This window comes from Conger conger, unplaced genomic scaffold, assembly GCF_963514075.1.
Source record: "Conger conger unplaced genomic scaffold, fConCon1.1 SCAFFOLD_79, whole genome shotgun sequence".
NCBI lineage: Eukaryota > Metazoa > Chordata > Actinopteri > Anguilliformes > Congridae > Conger > Conger conger.
The window spans coordinates 54,183-68,031 of record NW_026890533.1 but is presented as its reverse complement, the minus strand read 5'-3'; the positions used below and the strand labels follow the sequence as shown (position 1 = coordinate 68,031).

At 46.7% G+C, this 13,849-nt stretch overlaps 54 non-coding genes across 54 annotated transcripts; all 54 read right to left on the bottom strand.

The window, feature by feature from the left end:
- Nucleotides 1-48: 48 nt before the first annotated feature.
- On the bottom strand, nucleotides 49-167 carry LOC133120795 (5S ribosomal RNA). The gene has a single exon (XR_009707616.1). It is a non-coding gene; the product is annotated as a 5S ribosomal RNA (ribosomal RNA).
- Nucleotides 168-306: 139 nt separating this feature from the next.
- Nucleotides 307-425, bottom strand: LOC133120794 (5S ribosomal RNA). Its single transcript, XR_009707615.1, has one exon. It is a non-coding gene; the product is annotated as a 5S ribosomal RNA (ribosomal RNA).
- A 139-nt stretch (nucleotides 426-564) lies between these two features.
- Nucleotides 565-683, bottom strand: LOC133120793 (5S ribosomal RNA). The gene has a single exon (XR_009707614.1). It is a non-coding gene; the product is annotated as a 5S ribosomal RNA (ribosomal RNA).
- A 139-nt stretch (nucleotides 684-822) lies between these two features.
- Nucleotides 823-941, bottom strand: LOC133120791 (5S ribosomal RNA). The gene has a single exon (XR_009707613.1). It is a non-coding gene; the product is annotated as a 5S ribosomal RNA (ribosomal RNA).
- Nucleotides 942-1,080: 139 nt separating this feature from the next.
- LOC133121117 (5S ribosomal RNA) lies at nucleotides 1,081-1,199 on the bottom strand. The gene has a single exon (XR_009707924.1). It is a non-coding gene; the product is annotated as a 5S ribosomal RNA (ribosomal RNA).
- A 139-nt stretch (nucleotides 1,200-1,338) lies between these two features.
- LOC133120790 (5S ribosomal RNA) lies at nucleotides 1,339-1,457 on the bottom strand. Its single transcript, XR_009707612.1, has one exon. It is a non-coding gene; the product is annotated as a 5S ribosomal RNA (ribosomal RNA).
- A 139-nt stretch (nucleotides 1,458-1,596) lies between these two features.
- On the bottom strand, nucleotides 1,597-1,715 carry LOC133120789 (5S ribosomal RNA). The gene has a single exon (XR_009707611.1). It is a non-coding gene; the product is annotated as a 5S ribosomal RNA (ribosomal RNA).
- A 139-nt stretch (nucleotides 1,716-1,854) lies between these two features.
- LOC133120787 (5S ribosomal RNA) lies at nucleotides 1,855-1,973 on the bottom strand. Its single transcript, XR_009707609.1, has one exon. It is a non-coding gene; the product is annotated as a 5S ribosomal RNA (ribosomal RNA).
- A 139-nt stretch (nucleotides 1,974-2,112) lies between these two features.
- LOC133121115 (5S ribosomal RNA) lies at nucleotides 2,113-2,231 on the bottom strand. Its single transcript, XR_009707923.1, has one exon. It is a non-coding gene; the product is annotated as a 5S ribosomal RNA (ribosomal RNA).
- Nucleotides 2,232-2,370: 139 nt separating this feature from the next.
- Nucleotides 2,371-2,489, bottom strand: LOC133120786 (5S ribosomal RNA). The gene has a single exon (XR_009707608.1). It is a non-coding gene; the product is annotated as a 5S ribosomal RNA (ribosomal RNA).
- A 139-nt stretch (nucleotides 2,490-2,628) lies between these two features.
- LOC133120785 (5S ribosomal RNA) lies at nucleotides 2,629-2,747 on the bottom strand. The gene has a single exon (XR_009707607.1). It is a non-coding gene; the product is annotated as a 5S ribosomal RNA (ribosomal RNA).
- A 139-nt stretch (nucleotides 2,748-2,886) lies between these two features.
- LOC133120784 (5S ribosomal RNA) lies at nucleotides 2,887-3,005 on the bottom strand. Its single transcript, XR_009707606.1, has one exon. It is a non-coding gene; the product is annotated as a 5S ribosomal RNA (ribosomal RNA).
- A 139-nt stretch (nucleotides 3,006-3,144) lies between these two features.
- Nucleotides 3,145-3,263, bottom strand: LOC133121114 (5S ribosomal RNA). The gene has a single exon (XR_009707922.1). It is a non-coding gene; the product is annotated as a 5S ribosomal RNA (ribosomal RNA).
- Nucleotides 3,264-3,402: 139 nt separating this feature from the next.
- Nucleotides 3,403-3,521, bottom strand: LOC133120783 (5S ribosomal RNA). Its single transcript, XR_009707605.1, has one exon. It is a non-coding gene; the product is annotated as a 5S ribosomal RNA (ribosomal RNA).
- A 139-nt stretch (nucleotides 3,522-3,660) lies between these two features.
- LOC133120781 (5S ribosomal RNA) lies at nucleotides 3,661-3,779 on the bottom strand. Its single transcript, XR_009707603.1, has one exon. It is a non-coding gene; the product is annotated as a 5S ribosomal RNA (ribosomal RNA).
- A 139-nt stretch (nucleotides 3,780-3,918) lies between these two features.
- LOC133120780 (5S ribosomal RNA) lies at nucleotides 3,919-4,037 on the bottom strand. The gene has a single exon (XR_009707602.1). It is a non-coding gene; the product is annotated as a 5S ribosomal RNA (ribosomal RNA).
- Nucleotides 4,038-4,176: 139 nt separating this feature from the next.
- LOC133120779 (5S ribosomal RNA) lies at nucleotides 4,177-4,295 on the bottom strand. Its single transcript, XR_009707601.1, has one exon. It is a non-coding gene; the product is annotated as a 5S ribosomal RNA (ribosomal RNA).
- Nucleotides 4,296-4,434: 139 nt separating this feature from the next.
- On the bottom strand, nucleotides 4,435-4,553 carry LOC133120778 (5S ribosomal RNA). Its single transcript, XR_009707600.1, has one exon. It is a non-coding gene; the product is annotated as a 5S ribosomal RNA (ribosomal RNA).
- Nucleotides 4,554-4,692: 139 nt separating this feature from the next.
- LOC133120777 (5S ribosomal RNA) lies at nucleotides 4,693-4,811 on the bottom strand. Its single transcript, XR_009707599.1, has one exon. It is a non-coding gene; the product is annotated as a 5S ribosomal RNA (ribosomal RNA).
- A 139-nt stretch (nucleotides 4,812-4,950) lies between these two features.
- Nucleotides 4,951-5,069, bottom strand: LOC133120775 (5S ribosomal RNA). The gene has a single exon (XR_009707597.1). It is a non-coding gene; the product is annotated as a 5S ribosomal RNA (ribosomal RNA).
- A 139-nt stretch (nucleotides 5,070-5,208) lies between these two features.
- LOC133120774 (5S ribosomal RNA) lies at nucleotides 5,209-5,327 on the bottom strand. Its single transcript, XR_009707596.1, has one exon. It is a non-coding gene; the product is annotated as a 5S ribosomal RNA (ribosomal RNA).
- Nucleotides 5,328-5,466: 139 nt separating this feature from the next.
- On the bottom strand, nucleotides 5,467-5,585 carry LOC133120773 (5S ribosomal RNA). The gene has a single exon (XR_009707595.1). It is a non-coding gene; the product is annotated as a 5S ribosomal RNA (ribosomal RNA).
- A 139-nt stretch (nucleotides 5,586-5,724) lies between these two features.
- On the bottom strand, nucleotides 5,725-5,843 carry LOC133120772 (5S ribosomal RNA). Its single transcript, XR_009707594.1, has one exon. It is a non-coding gene; the product is annotated as a 5S ribosomal RNA (ribosomal RNA).
- Nucleotides 5,844-5,982: 139 nt separating this feature from the next.
- On the bottom strand, nucleotides 5,983-6,101 carry LOC133120771 (5S ribosomal RNA). The gene has a single exon (XR_009707593.1). It is a non-coding gene; the product is annotated as a 5S ribosomal RNA (ribosomal RNA).
- Nucleotides 6,102-6,240: 139 nt separating this feature from the next.
- On the bottom strand, nucleotides 6,241-6,359 carry LOC133120770 (5S ribosomal RNA). Its single transcript, XR_009707592.1, has one exon. It is a non-coding gene; the product is annotated as a 5S ribosomal RNA (ribosomal RNA).
- Nucleotides 6,360-6,498: 139 nt separating this feature from the next.
- LOC133120769 (5S ribosomal RNA) lies at nucleotides 6,499-6,617 on the bottom strand. Its single transcript, XR_009707591.1, has one exon. It is a non-coding gene; the product is annotated as a 5S ribosomal RNA (ribosomal RNA).
- A 139-nt stretch (nucleotides 6,618-6,756) lies between these two features.
- Nucleotides 6,757-6,875, bottom strand: LOC133120768 (5S ribosomal RNA). Its single transcript, XR_009707590.1, has one exon. It is a non-coding gene; the product is annotated as a 5S ribosomal RNA (ribosomal RNA).
- A 139-nt stretch (nucleotides 6,876-7,014) lies between these two features.
- Nucleotides 7,015-7,133, bottom strand: LOC133120767 (5S ribosomal RNA). The gene has a single exon (XR_009707589.1). It is a non-coding gene; the product is annotated as a 5S ribosomal RNA (ribosomal RNA).
- Nucleotides 7,134-7,272: 139 nt separating this feature from the next.
- On the bottom strand, nucleotides 7,273-7,391 carry LOC133121175 (5S ribosomal RNA). Its single transcript, XR_009707979.1, has one exon. It is a non-coding gene; the product is annotated as a 5S ribosomal RNA (ribosomal RNA).
- Nucleotides 7,392-7,530: 139 nt separating this feature from the next.
- Nucleotides 7,531-7,649, bottom strand: LOC133120765 (5S ribosomal RNA). The gene has a single exon (XR_009707588.1). It is a non-coding gene; the product is annotated as a 5S ribosomal RNA (ribosomal RNA).
- Nucleotides 7,650-7,788: 139 nt separating this feature from the next.
- Nucleotides 7,789-7,907, bottom strand: LOC133121113 (5S ribosomal RNA). Its single transcript, XR_009707921.1, has one exon. It is a non-coding gene; the product is annotated as a 5S ribosomal RNA (ribosomal RNA).
- A 139-nt stretch (nucleotides 7,908-8,046) lies between these two features.
- On the bottom strand, nucleotides 8,047-8,165 carry LOC133120763 (5S ribosomal RNA). The gene has a single exon (XR_009707586.1). It is a non-coding gene; the product is annotated as a 5S ribosomal RNA (ribosomal RNA).
- A 139-nt stretch (nucleotides 8,166-8,304) lies between these two features.
- LOC133120762 (5S ribosomal RNA) lies at nucleotides 8,305-8,423 on the bottom strand. Its single transcript, XR_009707585.1, has one exon. It is a non-coding gene; the product is annotated as a 5S ribosomal RNA (ribosomal RNA).
- A 139-nt stretch (nucleotides 8,424-8,562) lies between these two features.
- On the bottom strand, nucleotides 8,563-8,681 carry LOC133120761 (5S ribosomal RNA). The gene has a single exon (XR_009707584.1). It is a non-coding gene; the product is annotated as a 5S ribosomal RNA (ribosomal RNA).
- Nucleotides 8,682-8,820: 139 nt separating this feature from the next.
- On the bottom strand, nucleotides 8,821-8,939 carry LOC133120760 (5S ribosomal RNA). The gene has a single exon (XR_009707583.1). It is a non-coding gene; the product is annotated as a 5S ribosomal RNA (ribosomal RNA).
- Nucleotides 8,940-9,078: 139 nt separating this feature from the next.
- LOC133120759 (5S ribosomal RNA) lies at nucleotides 9,079-9,197 on the bottom strand. Its single transcript, XR_009707582.1, has one exon. It is a non-coding gene; the product is annotated as a 5S ribosomal RNA (ribosomal RNA).
- Nucleotides 9,198-9,336: 139 nt separating this feature from the next.
- Nucleotides 9,337-9,455, bottom strand: LOC133120758 (5S ribosomal RNA). Its single transcript, XR_009707581.1, has one exon. It is a non-coding gene; the product is annotated as a 5S ribosomal RNA (ribosomal RNA).
- Nucleotides 9,456-9,594: 139 nt separating this feature from the next.
- LOC133120757 (5S ribosomal RNA) lies at nucleotides 9,595-9,713 on the bottom strand. Its single transcript, XR_009707580.1, has one exon. It is a non-coding gene; the product is annotated as a 5S ribosomal RNA (ribosomal RNA).
- Nucleotides 9,714-9,852: 139 nt separating this feature from the next.
- On the bottom strand, nucleotides 9,853-9,971 carry LOC133120756 (5S ribosomal RNA). Its single transcript, XR_009707579.1, has one exon. It is a non-coding gene; the product is annotated as a 5S ribosomal RNA (ribosomal RNA).
- A 139-nt stretch (nucleotides 9,972-10,110) lies between these two features.
- On the bottom strand, nucleotides 10,111-10,229 carry LOC133120755 (5S ribosomal RNA). The gene has a single exon (XR_009707578.1). It is a non-coding gene; the product is annotated as a 5S ribosomal RNA (ribosomal RNA).
- Nucleotides 10,230-10,368: 139 nt separating this feature from the next.
- Nucleotides 10,369-10,487, bottom strand: LOC133121174 (5S ribosomal RNA). The gene has a single exon (XR_009707978.1). It is a non-coding gene; the product is annotated as a 5S ribosomal RNA (ribosomal RNA).
- Nucleotides 10,488-10,626: 139 nt separating this feature from the next.
- LOC133120754 (5S ribosomal RNA) lies at nucleotides 10,627-10,745 on the bottom strand. Its single transcript, XR_009707577.1, has one exon. It is a non-coding gene; the product is annotated as a 5S ribosomal RNA (ribosomal RNA).
- Nucleotides 10,746-10,884: 139 nt separating this feature from the next.
- LOC133121111 (5S ribosomal RNA) lies at nucleotides 10,885-11,003 on the bottom strand. Its single transcript, XR_009707919.1, has one exon. It is a non-coding gene; the product is annotated as a 5S ribosomal RNA (ribosomal RNA).
- A 139-nt stretch (nucleotides 11,004-11,142) lies between these two features.
- On the bottom strand, nucleotides 11,143-11,261 carry LOC133120752 (5S ribosomal RNA). Its single transcript, XR_009707575.1, has one exon. It is a non-coding gene; the product is annotated as a 5S ribosomal RNA (ribosomal RNA).
- Nucleotides 11,262-11,400: 139 nt separating this feature from the next.
- On the bottom strand, nucleotides 11,401-11,519 carry LOC133120751 (5S ribosomal RNA). The gene has a single exon (XR_009707574.1). It is a non-coding gene; the product is annotated as a 5S ribosomal RNA (ribosomal RNA).
- A 139-nt stretch (nucleotides 11,520-11,658) lies between these two features.
- On the bottom strand, nucleotides 11,659-11,777 carry LOC133120749 (5S ribosomal RNA). Its single transcript, XR_009707573.1, has one exon. It is a non-coding gene; the product is annotated as a 5S ribosomal RNA (ribosomal RNA).
- Nucleotides 11,778-11,916: 139 nt separating this feature from the next.
- LOC133120748 (5S ribosomal RNA) lies at nucleotides 11,917-12,035 on the bottom strand. Its single transcript, XR_009707572.1, has one exon. It is a non-coding gene; the product is annotated as a 5S ribosomal RNA (ribosomal RNA).
- Nucleotides 12,036-12,174: 139 nt separating this feature from the next.
- On the bottom strand, nucleotides 12,175-12,293 carry LOC133120747 (5S ribosomal RNA). Its single transcript, XR_009707571.1, has one exon. It is a non-coding gene; the product is annotated as a 5S ribosomal RNA (ribosomal RNA).
- A 139-nt stretch (nucleotides 12,294-12,432) lies between these two features.
- On the bottom strand, nucleotides 12,433-12,551 carry LOC133120746 (5S ribosomal RNA). The gene has a single exon (XR_009707570.1). It is a non-coding gene; the product is annotated as a 5S ribosomal RNA (ribosomal RNA).
- A 139-nt stretch (nucleotides 12,552-12,690) lies between these two features.
- On the bottom strand, nucleotides 12,691-12,809 carry LOC133120745 (5S ribosomal RNA). Its single transcript, XR_009707569.1, has one exon. It is a non-coding gene; the product is annotated as a 5S ribosomal RNA (ribosomal RNA).
- A 139-nt stretch (nucleotides 12,810-12,948) lies between these two features.
- On the bottom strand, nucleotides 12,949-13,067 carry LOC133121173 (5S ribosomal RNA). The gene has a single exon (XR_009707977.1). It is a non-coding gene; the product is annotated as a 5S ribosomal RNA (ribosomal RNA).
- A 139-nt stretch (nucleotides 13,068-13,206) lies between these two features.
- Nucleotides 13,207-13,325, bottom strand: LOC133120744 (5S ribosomal RNA). The gene has a single exon (XR_009707568.1). It is a non-coding gene; the product is annotated as a 5S ribosomal RNA (ribosomal RNA).
- Nucleotides 13,326-13,464: 139 nt separating this feature from the next.
- On the bottom strand, nucleotides 13,465-13,583 carry LOC133120743 (5S ribosomal RNA). The gene has a single exon (XR_009707567.1). It is a non-coding gene; the product is annotated as a 5S ribosomal RNA (ribosomal RNA).
- Nucleotides 13,584-13,722: 139 nt separating this feature from the next.
- LOC133121171 (5S ribosomal RNA) lies at nucleotides 13,723-13,841 on the bottom strand. Its single transcript, XR_009707975.1, has one exon. It is a non-coding gene; the product is annotated as a 5S ribosomal RNA (ribosomal RNA).
- Between the last annotated feature and the right edge of the window lie 8 nt (nucleotides 13,842-13,849).

The window sequence follows — 13,849 nt, the reverse complement described above, 5'->3', positions numbered from 1 at the left end:
CAAACAATGTCCAAAATACGATAATGTACATTGATTTCGCTGGTAAAATGCTCACAGCACCTGGTATTCCCAGGCGGTCTCCCATCCAAGTACTAACCAGGCCCGACGTTGCTTAGCTTCCGAGATCAGACGAGATCGGGCGTTCTCAGCGCGGTGTGGCCGTAAGCGAAGACCCGGCAGTCAGCGAGAGCTCTCATGAATAAACGCCTAGAAACTAACTTTGTATAATTCTTTTTTAAGGAAGTAAGGTCGTTATTTCAAACAATGTCCAAAATACGATAATTTACATTGATTTCGCTGGTAAAATGCTCACAGCACCTGGTATTCCCAGGCGGTCTCCCATCCAAGTACTAACCAGGCCCGACGTTGCTTAGCTTCCGAGATCAGACGAGATCGGGCGTTCTCAGCGCGGTGTGGCCGTAAGCGAAGACCCGGCAGTCAGCGAGAGCTCTCATGAATAAACGCCTAGAAACTAACTTTGTATAATTCTTTTTTAAGGAAGTAAGGTCGTTATTTCAAACAATGTCCAAAATACGATAATTTACATTGATTTCGCTGGTAAAATGCTCACAGCACCTGGTATTCCCAGGCGGTCTCCCATCCAAGTACTAACCAGGCCCGACGTTGCTTAGCTTCCGAGATCAGACGAGATCGGGCGTTCTCAGCGCGGTGTGGCCGTAAGCGAAGACCCGGCAGTCAGCGAGAGCTCTCATGAATAAACGCCTAGAAACTAACTTTGTATAATTCTTTTTTAAGGAAGTAAGGTCGTTATTTCAAACAATGTCCAAAATACGATAATTTACATTGATTTCGCTGGTAAAATGCTCACAGCACCTGGTATTCCCAGGCGGTCTCCCATCCAAGTACTAACCAGGCCCGACGTTGCTTAGCTTCCGAGATCAGACGAGATCGGGCGTTCTCAGCGCGGTGTGGCCGTAAGCGAAGACCCGGCAGTCAGCGAGAGCTCTCATGAATAAACGCCTAGAAACTAACTTTGTATAATTCTTTTTTAAGGAAGTAAGGTCGTTATTTCAAACAATGTCCAAAATACGATAATGTACATTGATTTCGCTGGTAAAATGTTCACAGCACCTGGTATTCCCAGGCGGTCTCCCATCCAAGTACTAACCAGGCCCGACGTTGCTTAGCTTCCGAGATCAGACGAGATCGGGCGTTCTCAGCGCGGTGTGGCCGTAAGCGAAGACCCGGCAGTCAGCGAGAGCTCTCATGAATAAACGCCTAGAAACTAACTTTGTATAATTCTTTTTTAAGGAAGTAAGGTCGTTATTTCAAACAATGTCCAAAATACGATAATGTACATTGATTTCGCTGGTAAAATGCTCACAGCACCTGGTATTCCCAGGCGGTCTCCCATCCAAGTACTAACCAGGCCCGACGTTGCTTAGCTTCCGAGATCAGACGAGATCGGGCGTTCTCAGCGCGGTGTGGCCGTAAGCGAAGACCCGGCAGTCAGCGAGAGCTCTCATGAATAAACGCCTAGAAACTAACTTTGTATAATTCTTTTTTAAGGAAGTAAGGTCGTTATTTCAAACAATGTCCAAAATACGATAATTTACATTGATTTCGCTGGTAAAATGCTCACAGCACCTGGTATTCCCAGGCGGTCTCCCATCCAAGTACTAACCAGGCCCGACGTTGCTTAGCTTCCGAGATCAGACGAGATCGGGCGTTCTCAGCGCGGTGTGGCCGTAAGCGAAGACCCGGCAGTCAGCGAGAGCTCTCATGAATAAACGCCTAGAAACTAACTTTGTATAATTCTTTTTTAAGGAAGTAAGGTCGTTATTTCAAACAATGTCCAAAATACGATAATTTACATTGATTTCGCTGGTAAAATGCTCACAGCACCTGGTATTCCCAGGCGGTCTCCCATCCAAGTACTAACCAGGCCCGACGTTGCTTAGCTTCCGAGATCAGACGAGATCGGGCGTTCTCAGCGCGGTGTGGCCGTAAGCGAAGACCCGGCAGTCAGCGAGAGCTCTCATGAATAAACGCCTAGAAACTAACTTTGTATAATTCTTTTTTAAGGAAGTAAGGTCGTTATTTCAAACAATGTCCAAAATACGATAATGTACATTGATTTCGCTGGTAAAATGTTCACAGCACCTGGTATTCCCAGGCGGTCTCCCATCCAAGTACTAACCAGGCCCGACGTTGCTTAGCTTCCGAGATCAGACGAGATCGGGCGTTCTCAGCGCGGTGTGGCCGTAAGCGAAGACCCGGCAGTCAGCGAGAGCTCTCATGAATAAACGCCTAGAAACTAACTTTGTATAATTCTTTTTTAAGGAAGTAAGGTCGTTATTTCAAACAATGTCCAAAATACGATAATGTACATTGATTTCGCTGGTAAAATGCTCACAGCACCTGGTATTCCCAGGCGGTCTCCCATCCAAGTACTAACCAGGCCCGACGTTGCTTAGCTTCCGAGATCAGACGAGATCGGGCGTTCTCAGCGCGGTGTGGCCGTAAGCGAAGACCCGGCAGTCAGCGAGAGCTCTCATGAATAAACGCCTAGAAACTAACTTTGTATAATTCTTTTTTAAGGAAGTAAGGTCGTTATTTCAAACAATGTCCAAAATACGATAATTTACATTGATTTCGCTGGTAAAATGCTCACAGCACCTGGTATTCCCAGGCGGTCTCCCATCCAAGTACTAACCAGGCCCGACGTTGCTTAGCTTCCGAGATCAGACGAGATCGGGCGTTCTCAGCGCGGTGTGGCCGTAAGCGAAGACCCGGCAGTCAGCGAGAGCTCTCATGAATAAACGCCTAGAAACTAACTTTGTATAATTCTTTTTTAAGGAAGTAAGGTCGTTATTTCAAACAATGTCCAAAATACGATAATTTACATTGATTTCGCTGGTAAAATGCTCACAGCACCTGGTATTCCCAGGCGGTCTCCCATCCAAGTACTAACCAGGCCCGACGTTGCTTAGCTTCCGAGATCAGACGAGATCGGGCGTTCTCAGCGCGGTGTGGCCGTAAGCGAAGACCCGGCAGTCAGCGAGAGCTCTCATGAATAAACGCCTAGAAACTAACTTTGTATAATTCTTTTTTAAGGAAGTAAGGTCGTTATTTCAAACAATGTCCAAAATACGATAATGTACATTGATTTCGCTGGTAAAATGTTCACAGCACCTGGTATTCCCAGGCGGTCTCCCATCCAAGTACTAACCAGGCCCGACGTTGCTTAGCTTCCGAGATCAGACGAGATCGGGCGTTCTCAGCGCGGTGTGGCCGTAAGCGAAGACCCGGCAGTCAGCGAGAGCTCTCATGAATAAACGCCTAGAAACTAACTTTGTATAATTCTTTTTTAAGGAAGTAAGGTCGTTATTTCAAACAATGTCCAAAATACGATAATGTACATTGATTTCGCTGGTAAAATGCTCACAGCACCTGGTATTCCCAGGCGGTCTCCCATCCAAGTACTAACCAGGCCCGACGTTGCTTAGCTTCCGAGATCAGACGAGATCGGGCGTTCTCAGCGCGGTGTGGCCGTAAGCGAAGACCCGGCAGTCAGCGAGAGCTCTCATGAATAAACGCCTAGAAACTAACTTTGTATAATTCTTTTTTAAGGAAGTAAGGTCGTTATTTCAAACAATGTCCAAAATACGATAATTTACATTGATTTCGCTGGTAAAATGCTCACAGCACCTGGTATTCCCAGGCGGTCTCCCATCCAAGTACTAACCAGGCCCGACGTTGCTTAGCTTCCGAGATCAGACGAGATCGGGCGTTCTCAGCGCGGTGTGGCCGTAAGCGAAGACCCGGCAGTCAGCGAGAGCTCTCATGAATAAACGCCTAGAAACTAACTTTGTATAATTCTTTTTTAAGGAAGTAAGGTCGTTATTTCAAACAATGTCCAAAATACGATAATTTACATTGATTTCGCTGGTAAAATGCTCACAGCACCTGGTATTCCCAGGCGGTCTCCCATCCAAGTACTAACCAGGCCCGACGTTGCTTAGCTTCCGAGATCAGACGAGATCGGGCGTTCTCAGCGCGGTGTGGCCGTAAGCGAAGACCCGGCAGTCAGCGAGAGCTCTCATGAATAAACGCCTAGAAACTAACTTTGTATAATTCTTTTTTAAGGAAGTAAGGTCGTTATTTCAAACAATGTCCAAAATACGATAATGTACATTGATTTCGCTGGTAAAATGCTCACAGCACCTGGTATTCCCAGGCGGTCTCCCATCCAAGTACTAACCAGGCCCGACGTTGCTTAGCTTCCGAGATCAGACGAGATCGGGCGTTCTCAGCGCGGTGTGGCCGTAAGCGAAGACCCGGCAGTCAGCGAGAGCTCTCATGAATAAACGCCTAGAAACTAACTTTGTATAATTCTTTTTTAAGGAAGTAAGGTCGTTATTTCAAACAATGTCCAAAATACGATAATGTACATTGATTTCGCTGGTAAAATGCTCACAGCACCTGGTATTCCCAGGCGGTCTCCCATCCAAGTACTAACCAGGCCCGACGTTGCTTAGCTTCCGAGATCAGACGAGATCGGGCGTTCTCAGCGCGGTGTGGCCGTAAGCGAAGACCCGGCAGTCAGCGAGAGCTCTCATGAATAAACGCCTAGAAACTAACTTTGTATAATTCTTTTTTAAGGAAGTAAGGTCGTTATTTCAAACAATGTCCAAAATACGATAATTTACATTGATTTCGCTGGTAAAATGCTCACAGCACCTGGTATTCCCAGGCGGTCTCCCATCCAAGTACTAACCAGGCCCGACGTTGCTTAGCTTCCGAGATCAGACGAGATCGGGCGTTCTCAGCGCGGTGTGGCCGTAAGCGAAGACCCGGCAGTCAGCGAGAGCTCTCATGAATAAACGCCTAGAAACTAACTTTGTATAATTCTTTTTTAAGGAAGTAAGGTCGTTATTTCAAACAATGTCCAAAATACGATAATTTACATTGATTTCGCTGGTAAAATGCTCACAGCACCTGGTATTCCCAGGCGGTCTCCCATCCAAGTACTAACCAGGCCCGACGTTGCTTAGCTTCCGAGATCAGACGAGATCGGGCGTTCTCAGCGCGGTGTGGCCGTAAGCGAAGACCCGGCAGTCAGCGAGAGCTCTCATGAATAAACGCCTAGAAACTAACTTTGTATAATTCTTTTTTAAGGAAGTAAGGTCGTTATTTCAAACAATGTCCAAAATACGATAATGTACATTGATTTCGCTGGTAAAATGCTCACAGCACCTGGTATTCCCAGGCGGTCTCCCATCCAAGTACTAACCAGGCCCGACGTTGCTTAGCTTCCGAGATCAGACGAGATCGGGCGTTCTCAGCGCGGTGTGGCCGTAAGCGAAGACCCGGCAGTCAGCGAGAGCTCTCATGAATAAACGCCTAGAAACTAACTTTGTATAATTCTTTTTTAAGGAAGTAAGGTCGTTATTTCAAACAATGTCCAAAATACGATAATGTACATTGATTTCGCTGGTAAAATGCTCACAGCACCTGGTATTCCCAGGCGGTCTCCCATCCAAGTACTAACCAGGCCCGACGTTGCTTAGCTTCCGAGATCAGACGAGATCGGGCGTTCTCAGCGCGGTGTGGCCGTAAGCGAAGACCCGGCAGTCAGCGAGAGCTCTCATGAATAAACGCCTAGAAACTAACTTTGTATAATTCTTTTTTAAGGAAGTAAGGTCGTTATTTCAAACAATGTCCAAAATACGATAATTTACATTGATTTCGCTGGTAAAATGCTCACAGCACCTGGTATTCCCAGGCGGTCTCCCATCCAAGTACTAACCAGGCCCGACGTTGCTTAGCTTCCGAGATCAGACGAGATCGGGCGTTCTCAGCGCGGTGTGGCCGTAAGCGAAGACCCGGCAGTCAGCGAGAGCTCTCATGAATAAACGCCTAGAAACTAACTTTGTATAATTCTTTTTTAAGGAAGTAAGGTCGTTATTTCAAACAATGTCCAAAATACGATAATTTACATTGATTTCGCTGGTAAAATGCTCACAGCACCTGGTATTCCCAGGCGGTCTCCCATCCAAGTACTAACCAGGCCCGACGTTGCTTAGCTTCCGAGATCAGACGAGATCGGGCGTTCTCAGCGCGGTGTGGCCGTAAGCGAAGACCCGGCAGTCAGCGAGAGCTCTCATGAATAAACGCCTAGAAACTAACTTTGTATAATTCTTTTTTAAGGAAGTAAGGTCGTTATTTCAAACAATGTCCAAAATACGATAATGTACATTGATTTCGCTGGTAAAATGCTCACAGCACCTGGTATTCCCAGGCGGTCTCCCATCCAAGTACTAACCAGGCCCGACGTTGCTTAGCTTCCGAGATCAGACGAGATCGGGCGTTCTCAGCGCGGTGTGGCCGTAAGCGAAGACCCGGCAGTCAGCGAGAGCTCTCATGAATAAACGCCTAGAAACTAACTTTGTATAATTCTTTTTTAAGGAAGTAAGGTCGTTATTTCAAACAATGTCCAAAATACGATAATGTACATTGATTTCGCTGGTAAAATGCTCACAGCACCTGGTATTCCCAGGCGGTCTCCCATCCAAGTACTAACCAGGCCCGACGTTGCTTAGCTTCCGAGATCAGACGAGATCGGGCGTTCTCAGCGCGGTGTGGCCGTAAGCGAAGACCCGGCAGTCAGCGAGAGCTCTCATGAATAAACGCCTAGAAACTAACTTTGTATAATTCTTTTTTAAGGAAGTAAGGTCGTTATTTCAAACAATGTCCAAAATACGATAATTTACATTGATTTCGCTGGTAAAATGCTCACAGCACCTGGTATTCCCAGGCGGTCTCCCATCCAAGTACTAACCAGGCCCGACGTTGCTTAGCTTCCGAGATCAGACGAGATCGGGCGTTCTCAGCGCGGTGTGGCCGTAAGCGAAGACCCGGCAGTCAGCGAGAGCTCTCATGAATAAACGCCTAGAAACTAACTTTGTATAATTCTTTTTTAAGGAAGTAAGGTCGTTATTTCAAACAATGTCCAAAATACGATAATTTACATTGATTTCGCTGGTAAAATGCTCACAGCACCTGGTATTCCCAGGCGGTCTCCCATCCAAGTACTAACCAGGCCCGACGTTGCTTAGCTTCCGAGATCAGACGAGATCGGGCGTTCTCAGCGCGGTGTGGCCGTAAGCGAAGACCCGGCAGTCAGCGAGAGCTCTCATGAATAAACGCCTAGAAACTAACTTTGTATAATTCTTTTTTAAGGAAGTAAGGTCGTTATTTCAAACAATGTCCAAAATACGATAATGTACATTGATTTCGCTGGTAAAATGCTCACAGCACCTGGTATTCCCAGGCTGTCTCCCATCCAAGTACTAACCAGGCCCGACGTTGCTTAGCTTCCGAGATCAGACGAGATCGGGCGTTCTCAGCGCGGTGTGGCCGTAAGCGAAGACCCGGCAGTCAGCGAGAGCTCTCATGAATAAACGCCTAGAAACTAACTTTGTATAATTCTTTTTTAAGGAAGTAAGGTCGTTATTTCAAACAATGTCCAAAATACGATAATTTACATTGATTTCGCTGGTAAAATGCTCACAGCACCTGGTATTCCCAGGCGGTCTCCCATCCAAGTACTAACCAGGCCCGACGTTGCTTAGCTTCCGAGATCAGACGAGATCGGGCGTTCTCAGCGCGGTGTGGCCGTAAGCGAAGACCCGGCAGTCAGCGAGAGCTCTCATGAATAAACGCCTAGAAACTAACTTTGTATAATTCTTTTTTAAGGAAGTAAGGTCGTTATTTCAAACAATGTCCAAAATACGATAATGTACATTGATTTCGCTGGTAAAATGTTCACAGCACCTGGTATTCCCAGGCGGTCTCCCATCCAAGTACTAACCAGGCCCGACGTTGCTTAGCTTCCGAGATCAGACGAGATCGGGCGTTCTCAGCGCGGTGTGGCCGTAAGCGAAGACCCGGCAGTCAGCGAGAGCTCTCATGAATAAACGCCTAGAAACTAACTTTGTATAATTCTTTTTTAAGGAAGTAAGGTCGTTATTTCAAACAATGTCCAAAATACGATAATGTACATTGATTTCGCTGGTAAAATGCTCACAGCACCTGGTATTCCCAGGCGGTCTCCCATCCAAGTACTAACCAGGCCCGACGTTGCTTAGCTTCCGAGATCAGACGAGATCGGGCGTTCTCAGCGCGGTGTGGCCGTAAGCGAAGACCCGGCAGTCAGCGAGAGCTCTCATGAATAAACGCCTAGAAACTAACTTTGTATAATTCTTTTTTAAGGAAGTAAGGTCGTTATTTCAAACAATGTCCAAAATACGATAATTTACATTGATTTCGCTGGTAAAATGCTCACAGCACCTGGTATTCCCAGGCGGTCTCCCATCCAAGTACTAACCAGGCCCGACGTTGCTTAGCTTCCGAGATCAGACGAGATCGGGCGTTCTCAGCGCGGTGTGGCCGTAAGCGAAGACCCGGCAGTCAGCGAGAGCTCTCATGAATAAACGCCTAGAAACTAACTTTGTATAATTCTTTTTTAAGGAAGTAAGGTCGTTATTTCAAACAATGTCCAAAATACGATAATTTACATTGATTTCGCTGGTAAAATGCTCACAGCACCTGGTATTCCCAGGCGGTCTCCCATCCAAGTACTAACCAGGCCCGACGTTGCTTAGCTTCCGAGATCAGACGAGATCGGGCGTTCTCAGCGCGGTGTGGCCGTAAGCGAAGACCCGGCAGTCAGCGAGAGCTCTCATGAATAAACGCCTAGAAACTAACTTTGTATAATTCTTTTTTAAGGAAGTAAGGTCGTTATTTCAAACAATGTCCAAAATACGATAATGTACATTGATTTCGCTGGTAAAATGCTCACAGCACCTGGTATTCCCAGGCGGTCTCCCATCCAAGTACTAACCAGGCCCGACGTTGCTTAGCTTCCGAGATCAGACGAGATCGGGCGTTCTCAGCGCGGTGTGGCCGTAAGCGAAGACCCGGCAGTCAGCGAGAGCTCTCATGAATAAACGCCTAGAAACTAACTTTGTATAATTCTTTTTTAAGGAAGTAAGGTCGTTATTTCAAACAATGTCCAAAATACGATAATTTACATTGATTTCGCTGGTAAAATGCTCACAGCACCTGGTATTCCCAGGCGGTCTCCCATCCAAGTACTAACCAGGCCCGACGTTGCTTAGCTTCCGAGATCAGACGAGATCGGGCGTTCTCAGCGCGGTGTGGCCGTAAGCGAAGACCCGGCAGTCAGCGAGAGCTCTCATGAATAAACGCCTAGAAACTAACTTTGTATAATTCTTTTTTAAGGAAGTAAGGTCGTTATTTCAAACAATGTCCAAAATACGATAATGTACATTGATTTCGCTGGTAAAATGCTCACAGCACCTGGTATTCCCAGGCGGTCTCCCATCCAAGTACTAACCAGGCCCGACGTTGCTTAGCTTCCGAGATCAGACGAGATCGGGCGTTCTCAGCGCGGTGTGGCCGTAAGCGAAGACCCGGCAGTCAGCGAGAGCTCTCATGAATAAACGCCTAGAAACTAACTTTGTATAATTCTTTTTTAAGGAAGTAAGGTCGTTATTTCAAACAATGTCCAAAATACGATAATGTACATTGATTTCGCTGGTAAAATGCTCACAGCACCTGGTATTCCCAGGCGGTCTCCCATCCAAGTACTAACCAGGCCCGACGTTGCTTAGCTTCCGAGATCAGACGAGATCGGGCGTTCTCAGCGCGGTGTGGCCGTAAGCGAAGACCCGGTAGTCAGCGAGAGCTCTCATGAATAAACGCCTAGAAACTAACTTTGTATAATTCTTTTTTAAGGAAGTAAGGTCGTTATTTCAAACAATGTCCAAAATACGATAATTTACATTGATTTCGCTGGTAAAATGCTCACAGCACCTGGTATTCCCAGGCGGTCTCCCATCCAAGTACTAACCAGGCCCGACGTTGCTTAGCTTCCGAGATCAGACGAGATCGGGCGTTCTCAGCGCGGTGTGGCCGTAAGCGAAGACCCGGCAGTCAGCGAGAGCTCTCATGAATAAACGCCTAGAAACTAACTTTGTATAATTCTTTTTTAAGGAAGTAAGGTCGTTATTTCAAACAATGTCCAAAATACGATAATTTACATTGATTTCGCTGGTAAAATGCTCACAGCACCTGGTATTCCCAGGCGGTCTCCCATCCAAGTACTAACCAGGCCCGACGTTGCTTAGCTTCCGAGATCAGACGAGATCGGGCGTTCTCAGCGCGGTGTGGCCGTAAGCGAAGACCCGGCAGTCAGCGAGAGCTCTCATGAATAAACGCCTAGAAACTAACTTTGTATAATTCTTTTTTAAGGAAGTAAGGTCGTTATTTCAAACAATGTCCAAAATACGATAATGTACATTGATTTCGCTGGTAAAATGCTCACAGCACCTGGTATTCCCAGGCTGTCTCCCATCCAAGTACTAACCAGGCCCGACGTTGCTTAGCTTCCGAGATCAGACGAGATCGGGCGTTCTCAGCGCGGTGTGGCCGTAAGCGAAGACCCGGCAGTCAGCGAGAGCTCTCATGAATAAACGCCTAGAAACTAACTTTGTATAATTCTTTTTTAAGGAAGTAAGGTCGTTATTTCAAACAATGTCCAAAATACGATAATTTACATTGATTTCGCTGGTAAAATGCTCACAGCACCTGGTATTCCCAGGCGGTCTCCCATCCAAGTACTAACCAGGCCCGACGTTGCTTAGCTTCCGAGATCAGACGAGATCGGGCGTTCTCAGCGCGGTGTGGCCGTAAGCGAAGACCCGGCAGTCAGCGAGAGCTCTCATGAATAAACGCCTAGAAACTAACTTTGTATAATTCTTTTTTAAGGAAGTAAGGTCGTTATTTCAAACAATGTCCAAAATACGATAATGTACATTGATTTCGCTGGTAAAATGTTCACAGCACCTGGTATTCCCAGGCGGTCTCCCATCCAAGTACTAACCAGGCCCGACGTTGCTTAGCTTCCGAGATCAGACGAGATCGGGCGTTCTCAGCGCGGTGTGGCCGTAAGCGAAGACCCGGCAGTCAGCGAGAGCTCTCATGAATAAACGCCTAGAAACTAACTTTGTATAATTCTTTTTTAAGGAAGTAAGGTCGTTATTTCAAACAATGTCCAAAATACGATAATGTACATTGATTTCGCTGGTAAAATGCTCACAGCACCTGGTATTCCCAGGCGGTCTCCCATCCAAGTACTAACCAGGCCCGACGTTGCTTAGCTTCCGAGATCAGACGAGATCGGGCGTTCTCAGCGCGGTGTGGCCGTAAGCGAAGACCCGGCAGTCAGCGAGAGCTCTCATGAATAAACGCCTAGAAACTAACTTTGTATAATTCTTTTTTAAGGAAGTAAGGTCGTTATTTCAAACAATGTCCAAAATACGATAATTTACATTGATTTCGCTGGTAAAATGCTCACAGCACCTGGTATTCCCAGGCGGTCTCCCATCCAAGTACTAACCAGGCCCGACGTTGCTTAGCTTCCGAGATCAGACGAGATCGGGCGTTCTCAGCGCGGTGTGGCCGTAAGCGAAGACCCGGCAGTCAGCGAGAGCTCTCATGAATAAACGCCTAGAAACTAACTTTGTATAATTCTTTTTTAAGGAAGTAAGGTCGTTATTTCAAACAATGTCCAAAATACGATAATTTACATTGATTTCGCTGGTAAAATGCTCACAGCACCTGGTATTCCCAGGCGGTCTCCCATCCAAGTACTAACCAGGCCCGACGTTGCTTAGCTTCCGAGATCAGACGAGATCGGGCGTTCTCAGCGCGGTGTGGCCGTAAGCGAAGACCCGGCAGTCAGCGAGAGCTCTCATGAATAAACGCCTAGAAACTAACTTTGTATAATTCTTTTTTAAGGAAGTAAGGTCGTTATTTCAAACAATGTCCAAAATACGATAATGTACATTGATTTCGCTGGTAAAATGCTCACAGCACCTGGTATTCCCAGGCGGTCTCCCATCCAAGTACTAACCAGGCCCGACGTTGCTTAGCTTCCGAGATCAGACGAGATCGGGCGTTCTCAGCGCGGTGTGGCCGTAAGCGAAGACCCGGCAGTCAGCGAGAGCTCTCATGAATAAACGCCTAGAAACTAACTTTGTATAATTCTTTTTTAAGGAAGTAAGGTCGTTATTTCAAACAATGTCCAAAATACGATAATGTACATTGATTTCGCTGGTAAAATGCTCACAGCACCTGGTATTCCCAGGCGGTCTCCCATCCAAGTACTAACCAGGCCCGACGTTGCTTAGCTTCCGAGATCAGACGAGATCGGGCGTTCTCAGCGCGGTGTGGCCGTAAGCGAAGACCCGGTAGTCAGCGAGAGCTCTCATGAATAAACGCCTAGAAACTAACTTTGTATAATTCTTTTTTAAGGAAGTAAGGTCGTTATTTCAAACAATGTCCAAAATACGATAATTTACATTGATTTCGCTGGTAAAATGCTCACAGCACCTGGTATTCCCAGGCGGTCTCCCATCCAAGTACTAACCAGGCCCGACGTTGCTTAGCTTCCGAGATCAGACGAGATCGGGCGTTCTCAGCGCGGTGTGGCCGTAAGCGAAGACCCGGCAGTCAGCGAGAGCTCTCATGAATAAACGCCTAGAAACTAACTTTGTATAATTCTTTTTTAAGGAAGTAAGGTCGTTATTTCAAACAATGTCCAAAATACGATAATTTACATTGATTTCGCTGGTAAAATGCTCACAGCACCTGGTATTCCCAGGCGGTCTCCCATCCAAGTACTAACCAGGCCCGACGTTGCTTAGCTTCCGAGATCAGACGAGATCGGGCGTTCTCAGCGCGGTGTGGCCGTAAGCGAAGACCCGGCAGTCAGCGAGAGCTCTCATGAATAAACGCCTAGAAACTAACTTTGTATAATTCTTTTTTAAGGAAGTAAGGTCGTTATTTCAAACAATGTCCAAAATACGATAATGTACATTGATTTCGCTGGTAAAATGCTCACAGCACCTGGTATTCCCAGGCTGTCTCCCATCCAAGTACTAACCAGGCCCGACGTTGCTTAGCTTCCGAGATCAGACGAGATCGGGCGTTCTCAGCGCGGTGTGGCCGTAAGCGAAGACCCGGCAGTCAGCGAGAGCTCTCATGAATAAACGCCTAGAAACTAACTTTGTATAATTCTTTTTTAAGGAAGTAAGGTCGTTATTTCAAACAATGTCCAAAATACGATAATTTACATTGATTTCGCTGGTAAAATGCTCACAGCACCTGGTATTCCCAGGCGGTCTCCCATCCAAGTACTAACCAGGCCCGACGTTGCTTAGCTTCCGAGATCAGACGAGATCGGGCGTTCTCAGCGCGGTGTGGCCGTAAGCGAAGACCCGGCAGTCAGCGAGAGCTCTCATGAATAAACGCCTAGAAACTAACTTTGTATAATTCTTTTTTAAGGAAGTAAGGTCGTTATTTCAAACAATGTCCAAAATACGATAATGTACATTGATTTCGCTGGTAAAATGCTCACAGCACCTGGTATTCCCAGGCGGTCTCCCATCCAAGTACTAACCAGGCCCGACGTTGCTTAGCTTCCGAGATCAGACGAGATCGGGCGTTCTCAGCGCGGTGTGGCCGTAAGCGAAGACCCGGCAGTCAGCGAGAGCTCTCATGAATAAACGCCTAGAAACTAACTTTGTATAATTCTTTTTTAAGGAAGTAAGGTCGTTATTTCAAACAATGTCCAAAATACGATAATTTACATTGATTTCGCTGGTAAAATGCTCACAGCACCTGGTATTCCCAGGCTGTCTCCCATCCAAGTACTAACCAGGCCCGACGTTGCTTAGCTTCCGAGATCAGACGAGATCGGGCGTTCTCAGCGCGGTGTGGCCGTAAGCGAAGACCC